The sequence below is a fragment of the Malus domestica genome, chromosome 04 (genome assembly GCF_042453785.1).
Source record: "Malus domestica chromosome 04, GDT2T_hap1".
NCBI classification, from domain to species: domain Eukaryota; kingdom Viridiplantae; phylum Streptophyta; class Magnoliopsida; order Rosales; family Rosaceae; genus Malus; species Malus domestica.
Window position 1 is genome coordinate 3,885,714 of NC_091664.1, and position 8,157 is coordinate 3,893,870.

The 8,157-nt window shown below is 36.2% G+C and overlaps 1 long non-coding RNA gene across 1 annotated transcript; it reads left to right on the forward strand.

The window, feature by feature from the left end:
- Positions 1 to 5,774: 5,774 nt before the first annotated feature.
- Positions 5,775 to 8,157, forward strand: LOC139195124 (uncharacterized). The gene is made up of 2 exons (XR_011579762.1): positions 5,775 to 6,509; positions 6,674 to 8,157. It is a non-coding gene; the product is annotated as an uncharacterized lncRNA (long non-coding RNA).

Here is an 8,157-nt window from a genome sequence, read left to right on the forward strand (position 1 = left end):
GTGTAGTACATGGTATTTTTAAGCCCGAGAAGGACTAAATTAATTTATACAAATTTTCTTATGAGAAGACTTTCTACATCTTTTATCACTCTTCTTAGTGTATGATTGAACTTTATACTCCTTTCATTCATTAATTTATGAATTGGGTTGTTTTTCTTTTGGGATTTCAGTATTTAGGTCTTTAGTGACTACACAATTTCATGGTTTTTTACTATTTCAGAAGTAATTGATAAAGTTAGATGTGATTCTACTAAAGTTGGAAATCGTTGTGTCCTTAGAGCAAGTCCACCCCAGTGGACATTGCCCAACACCTAGTCCAAAAAACTGCCCAGCCCCTTGTCAATTTGCTCCAGCCCGCAAAAGAGCCTGGCACACAGCCCAAGCCGGGCAACAGGCCAGCCCATTTCGGACAGACCCAGAGGCCGGCCTGTTTAGCAGGCGCGTGCAGCACAAGCGCGCTTGTGCGCGAGTAGCAGACCGGGTTGCAGGCGGGGGGGGGGGGGGGGCCGCTTGTCAGCCCACTTGTGTTCACCCGGAATAGGGCTACGTGGCCCTCCTCAGTGCCGTTGGATTTCCAACGGCTATTTTTTGTAGACCGTTGGATTTCCAACGGTAAAAAAAATTTAAATTTGACTTTTAAAATGGACCGTCCGATCATAGATCAACTGTCCACGTTTTTTTCACAAAAAGTAAATAAATAAAAAACAAACAAACAGCCCAACGGTCATAAATATGACCGTTGGCCACGTGGCAAGTCCCTAGCTCTTGGATTTGAATATTTTTCAAATCCAACGGTCCAGATTAATTAACTATATTAAAATTCATTAAAAATTATTAAAAAATACAGAAAAATTATTAAAAAATACAGAAAATTTAAAAAAAAATACAGAAAATTTTGAAAAATGTTAATTTTTTCCCTATAAATACCTAACCCTCATCTTCCACCTTTACACCACATTTCAATATTTTCTACACTTTCTATACTATCTACATTTCAATATTTTCTACACTTTAAGAGAAAAAAATGTCTTCGTGGAAGCTCATTGAAGATGTTACGTTGTGTGAATGTTGAGTCTACACTTTCTTATGTATTTTTATGTATTTTCTTTCTTTTTTCTAGTAGAACTTTATTTAATTTCTTATGTTTTTTCTTTTTTTAGGTTTGAACTTTATTTAATTTCTTATGTATTTTTTATGTATTTTCTTTCTTTTTTCTTTTGAACTTTATTTAATTTCTTATGTAATTTCTTATGTTTTTTCTTTTTTTAGGTTTGAACTTTATTTAATTTCTTATGCAATTTTAATGTAATTATTTATTTATTTATTTATTTTTAAAATTTTATTTCTTTTGTACTTTATTTAAACACATGAAATAAGATTACATAAACTCACCAAATAAATTTAAAAACAAAACACATTACATAGAATTACATAAACTCACCAAATAAACTTAAAAACAAAACACACGAAGAGAGGAACATGTTATCGAAATCTTGGCTAAATTATTGTAAAACGGAAGTGACACGTGGCGTGTCGGGATTTGTTGAAAATCTTAGCGGAAATCTATTCACAAAATAGTACGTTCAGATAATGACACGTGGCGTGACGAGATTGGTTAAAAATCCTATCCGAAATTAAAACTATTTTATTTTTTTATTCTTTTAGAAAAAATTTAAAAATATTTTAAATGGACTGGGTGCCAGCGCATTTTGTAGGGATGAAGATCGTTTGTGCCAGCGCATTTTTTCACTAGGTGCCAGCGCATTTTTTTAGGGGTGGAGATGCCTTGGCCTATTACTGTTCATTGGAGTCTGTTACTGTTCATTTGAGTGGATAAATGCGCTGGGTGCTGGCGCAAAGTCCTTAGGGGTGGACTTGCTCTTAGAGCAAGCAAGTCTGCAGGTATCTATTTTGTTTTGATTCGGGCACCTTCAACCAGACTGTATAGGACATAAAAAATGATTTGATTGCGCTGTATGTATTTCTTTCTTTTTTAATTTTTATGGCGGTATCATTTTCTCAACAAAATAGAAATCACTTAAATAAATAAACCACTCAAGCAATGAATCTTCAATAAGAACTTAATATCTTCTCAGGTTGGACAAACCAGCAGGTGTTTTCTTCACAAAATTTACTTGCCCATCTCTTAGATGGACATAAAGAACATCAATTGTGTGTCTCTTACTTTTTTTGGTTTAGCTTTAAGTTATATTTACTCACTCTGTTGGCTAATTCTTTTACTAAGAATTTGTTTTTACTCACTATGTTGGTTCTTCATATAAGTACATAGAAAGTGCATCAAAGACTAATTAAAATTAGTTAGCTTATGGGTGTGTTAACATGTTTAAGTAGTAGTACTTAAACTCAAAAGATGTTGGAGTGTTTCTTTTATTGATAATTTGTATTGAACTCAGCATTTCATAAGAGTCGAACCTGAGAGCTTTGTGGAAAGGAATAAAACTAGATCGTACCATTTTATGTATGTTTGATTACATTGCTTATAATTAGTAATAATTACATTTTATGGACATTGTAGCTTTCATGGAGTCCCCTACTCAAACATGTGTGAAGCTGAATGACAATAGACTACAGATATCAAACAATGTGGCTAACAGAATTAAGCAGGAGATTTAGGATGGTCAGTTAGTTGTTACATCCATTTTAATTTTCAAATTAATTTAGTAATTGTTTGTGAAAACTCACATTTCTGATTTTTTTAATTCATTGGACTATTAAATTGTCTTTTCACTTTGCTTTGTTTTACATATGTATTCAGTTGACAATGCAATAACTTTTTTACAGTATCACTAACAACTCCCTTTCATGAAACCAAGGATGTAAATAGAATTAGTATTTATGATGTAATATATATATTTTTAGGAGTATTACTTAATTGAATTTGGCACTGCAAAAAGCAATGTTGCTGCAATTGTTATTTACATCCATGCCATTGGTTTATAAGAATGGGCTTTGTGTGTTTGGGCTCCTTGAGTTTGTTTGGTTGCTATGAATTGTTTGTGACGGACAAATTTACCATTTTGATATGATCCTTTATATATATATATAAATTTATGAAATTGCTTTGTGGTTAGTTTTTTATTATACATTTTTGGTTGCTATCAATTTACTTGAGTCACAGACAGAGAGCATAGCTGACCTGCTGAGATGGCATAGAGAAGACCAGGGCTGACCTGCAGGGATGGCAGAGAGAAGAGGAGAGAGGGAAGAGTCGTGTGGTTTGGAAACAAGGGGTGGGATGATCAAATCAATGGTTAGGGGTGCCTGAAAGCTTGATTGCGTTTTTGTCGGAAACGGGTGCACAGAGAGATGGCTAGGCAGGGAGGGAGGGCGAGGGTAGGGTTGCTTTCAGTAATTTTGTTCCAGCTGGAAGTCATTTCCACAAGAATTGATGAAGGTCATTTCCACAACAATTGATGAGGTGTTCTCCCCAGCTGTCAGTTTCATTTGGTTCAAAAGATAAGTCTCAGTTTCGAACCAATTTTTTCTTCTTTGGCTGCTTATGGTTTGATCCTAATTGAAAAGGCATTTTTTTTTCCTTCTGGTTTGTTCACTGTTCAGTTGTGGTTCAGTTCTCCACCTTTTGGTTGGAGTACAACAAATGCTTTTAAATTATTAAATTAGAAGAGCTAAGAAGATATTTTGTGCTAATTGCTATTTGATAACTTTGGTTTTCATTTTTGGCTACCACCTTGCTCTCCATTTCTCTTTTTCCTCTTGCTCTGCTGGTTTTTCAGTGTTACAACCTCTCTGCAAAAACCACATTGTATGTGTTTTGCATATTTTTGTTCATGCTTCTATTGTTTGTTGTTGTGGTGGTGACCCTGTGAATGGAATTCTCAATTATCTATTCCTCTAGAATACGTGATGCATCTGATTTTTGTTCATTGACAAATGATGCCACATGCCTGACATTTTTACGCCATCACTCTTGGTTCTTTTGTGATTGTTATTGTTTGTTTTAAAATGTGTATGCTGTGTGTGATGCACAGGTTAGAGCATAGGTTTCTACATGTGGCTTTAAATTGAGCAGAGGCCATAATTTTTTTTTATCAAAGGTCACAGATTGAGGTATTTTTCCTATTGTCCGTTTATTTGCGCTTTGAATTCTTACTCAGAACCTCATTGATTTTTTGCAGTTTAGATCGAACTATCATCGCAACATCGTGATCTACTCTTGCTGCTGCCTTTGATCTAGGGGTCCACAGCGATTGCACTTGAATCAAGGATCTGGTAGTGAACTTTCTCATTCTTCCCGAAGTGCTTTAATATGTGTTGTTGATAACTGCACTCTCTCAACGAACCAGAAATATTTTTAGACAAATCGCAACTTCCATATTTAAGAAAATGAGTGGCTTTTTAACAATGCATGAATGTAGCTTACATGTTCACCAAAATTCATGGATATTTACATTCAACCCACAAGTATCATTAACTCATAAAATATTAAGTTTAATTCATGGATGTTTATATTGAACCCGCAAGAATCATTAACTCATAAAAAATTATGTTTTGTATTTTCTTTATTGACTATTGCTTCAAATTTTTATCTAAAACATTGTCTAAATGCTTATTGGTTGCGTTTTTTTGCCACTCTGTTCATTCATGATTGTGTTGAATTTATTCAGGTCCCGCCGCAACGCGTGGGCCTATTTTCTAGTAACCCTCTAAATTCGAGGTACATATATTAAAGGTAGGAGATAATATTATTTTTAGGAGACTAGAATAGGATCAGAAATAAGGAAAAGTTTTTCTTTCTAATCCTATCATTTTGGGAGGGTTGAAATTGGTAATTTATTTCGGGAATTGTTATTAACACTAAAAAAATCTCATTTGGCACTTCAAACTTTCTATAATTAGAAGGAAAAATACACTCGTGCAGAATGTATAAAGAGTTTTTTGGAGTGCTAATAACAATTTCCTTTTAACTTTCATACAATTTTGTAGGTCAAGATGGGTCAGATCAATACCTAACCTGTAAGCTAACCCATCATGGTTGGGCCATGATTCGACGAAACCTTACCCCGACTCACCCAACCCAACTAGTTTCGGTTTGGGTTGGACGAGTTTGAGAGTTGAATACAGACTACGAGTTTCGAAAATCTTGAGATTCTTAGAGCCGAAATGGTTGACGATGTAATTAGAAACTTTGATGAGATTAGCCGTGGATTGATTCAATGATATGGACAACTGATAACTCATTCCTCCCTCAAGTATCTTGGAAATTTTATATTACACTATGAAATATTGTAAATTTGTAATATATAATTTTAATAATTGAATAACAAATAGTATTAACCGTATTTCTTAGAAAGGTTATGTTGTTTAGGTGCATTCCCTTACTAAATGACGACGTATATACTTATTGATGAAAAGTTACATCTCTTTAATAAGTAGTAATTGAGTTTCTATATAAACCCATGAAACCATTGGTATTATATGATAGAAAATTAGAGTTAATATTTACTCTTGAGCGGGAATGAACCCATTTTCATACGTGATGACAGAGCATAAGTACAGTACAATAAGATAGGATGATAATTATACCATTGATAGTAATCGTCTACACCAAGATTTGCCAATAATCCTCGTCGGTGTGAAAACTCTGCTACTAGAACTTGGAGGGGAGAAAAAACAAGGGTGAGTGAGTCTTTTCGTTTTATAGTATATATATATATATATATGATTGATATTTTCCACAAATGCTTTTGAATTAATTTATGCATATCATGCCATGGTTAAATATTGTTATTAGAAATGTTGTACTATGGTGAAACACTCAATAATCTTACGGGATGCGCAGGTAAGTTTATTGACAAGTTATATTGATGATTGAAATGGTTGAATCATTATGGCATGCTTAAATATAGTCTGCTCATCATTGCTACACCCCAGGTGAGTGCTCAGCCCGAGGCCAGGCCAGCCTTCACGTGTATGTTAACCTCCTAACACCGCACGCTCGCCTTAGATCTAAGTAGGTGCTAGCTTGTCGTACAGACTACAATAGGCAGTTCTGACTCATAGGTGACTGCACATAGTGCAAGCTTGATGTGATTGTAGCACTAGAGCGTTTATTATTACACCTAGCCTGTCATACAGGTCACATTAGGTGACTCCGACTCATGTGTTAGCATAGGCTGATGAGCGATAGGTGCAGTTGTACATGTCACATTAGGTGACTCCGACTGACATGCTAGCATAGATTACAGCACATGATCATATCTATGTTACTGTTGAGCTATTTTGCTGTGGCATATTTCTGGACTTACAATTAGGATGCATTTGATTTCCATACTTATATGTAGTATGATTTTCTGGAAACTATACAGGTTTTACAGCAAGGGGTTATAACGCTTTCAAAAGGTTTTTATTAAAACTTTATTTGCAGGCCCACTCACCCTTGTTTTTTCGCCCCTTCATGTTCTAGTAGCAGAGTTTTCACACCGACGAGGATTATTGGCAAATCTTGGTGTAGACGATTACCATCGATGGTATAATTCTCACCCGATCTTACAGTATTGTACTTATGCTCTGTCATCACGTGTGAAATGAGTTCATTCCCGCTCACCGCGCACTCTTGTATTTAGGCACTTTTAGGTTTAAATTCATTCACATTTTCCACATCACTACACTTTATGGCTTTGTCACCTCCCAGGTGTCGGCCAGCATAGCTTGGATTCAGAATTCTAGTGGACATCTCGAGTCAGAGTGTGTCAGAACTACAAACACAAGAGTATGGACGAAATTTTGTCTTTAGGACATTGCATTTATGCAAGTCTCAATCTCCAAGTTTGTCAGTATTTCTAACTTTATCTCTTGTTGTTTATATTAATCTCATACATAAGTGATGTGAATTTCTTTATAATTGTTATTATTGGAATTCTTGTGTTATTTTCATATTTCTTTAATATTCCTCAAACAATCTAAAGACGGAAATTTATTATGCAATATTAGAAAGTATATAGGGTTTTTGTGCGTCAGTGCGACGGTGGGGGATGGCTATGTTCGTCACTGGCATTGAGACTTTTCTTCGGCTTTTTCATTCCAAGTTCCAACTCACCTAACAAGATGGGTTGGAGGTGGAGATTAGTGATACGGCTACGGAAAGGTTGCGATGTCCCAAATTTTTCCTCGTTGGTAAAGTGTTATCGCGGAAGGCGATAAGAGCTAACCTTGTGATGGCAGTCTTCAAAGACTTGTGGAGTTCTAAGGCAGACGTGGAGGCTATGGTGATAGGAGATAATCGTATTCTGCTTTGTTTTAATTTAGAGGCTGAAGTGCAGTGTGTGCTGCGAGGTAGTCTGTGGTACTTTGGCAAAACCCTATTGGTTTTAGCTGAGGTTAAGGGTTTTGATGTGCATGTGGAGGTTCCTCTACGTGAGCAAGAGTTTTGGGTGTGAGTACATGGACTTCCACCGTCCCTTATGTTGAAGAGAATAGGGGAAGAACTTGGGGCAGCTAAGCGGGGATTAGTGTCGGTGGATTGCGACAAGGAAGGTATGTGCATTGGCCAGTTTATGCGCATTAAGGTGGGCATTGAGGTTTTCCAACCGCTATGAAGGGGAATGCAAGTAAGACTACCGGTTTCTGAGGGGGTGCTCTGATTGGTCTCCTACTACAGTATGAACGACTGTCGAAATACTGTTATTTGTGTGGTAAGATGGATCATAAAGGTGTGCACTGCCATCAATACCCTGTGGGCCATAACGATGAGGTTAAGTCGTCTTTAGGGTATGGTTGATGGCTGGGTAGGATGGTCTGGGATCCGATGATGGTACGCATTGTAGTTTTGGTGAGATGAAAGAGGAAGATCGTGGTTGGAAGGTTCAGGCGCCAAAGTTTGCGATGGAGTTTGCAGCAAAAGGGGATGCACCTCCGGCAGGGATGGATGCGGGGTAGGAGTTGGGCGTTGACCCACTGGATCCAAATATGGACAAGGAAATTTTATTTGAACCCATCTAACCTATTTTTACACTCAACTTACTCTTTGCACCCATTTGATTTTTAATTAAACCTAAATTTACTACCTAAAATGTCATCTCAAACTCAATTCAATATGTAAATTTATCTGTACACCCATTTAATTTTTAACTCTTTTAATGATAGTAAATCATATTGGAGTGGTTCATCCTCAAGTTT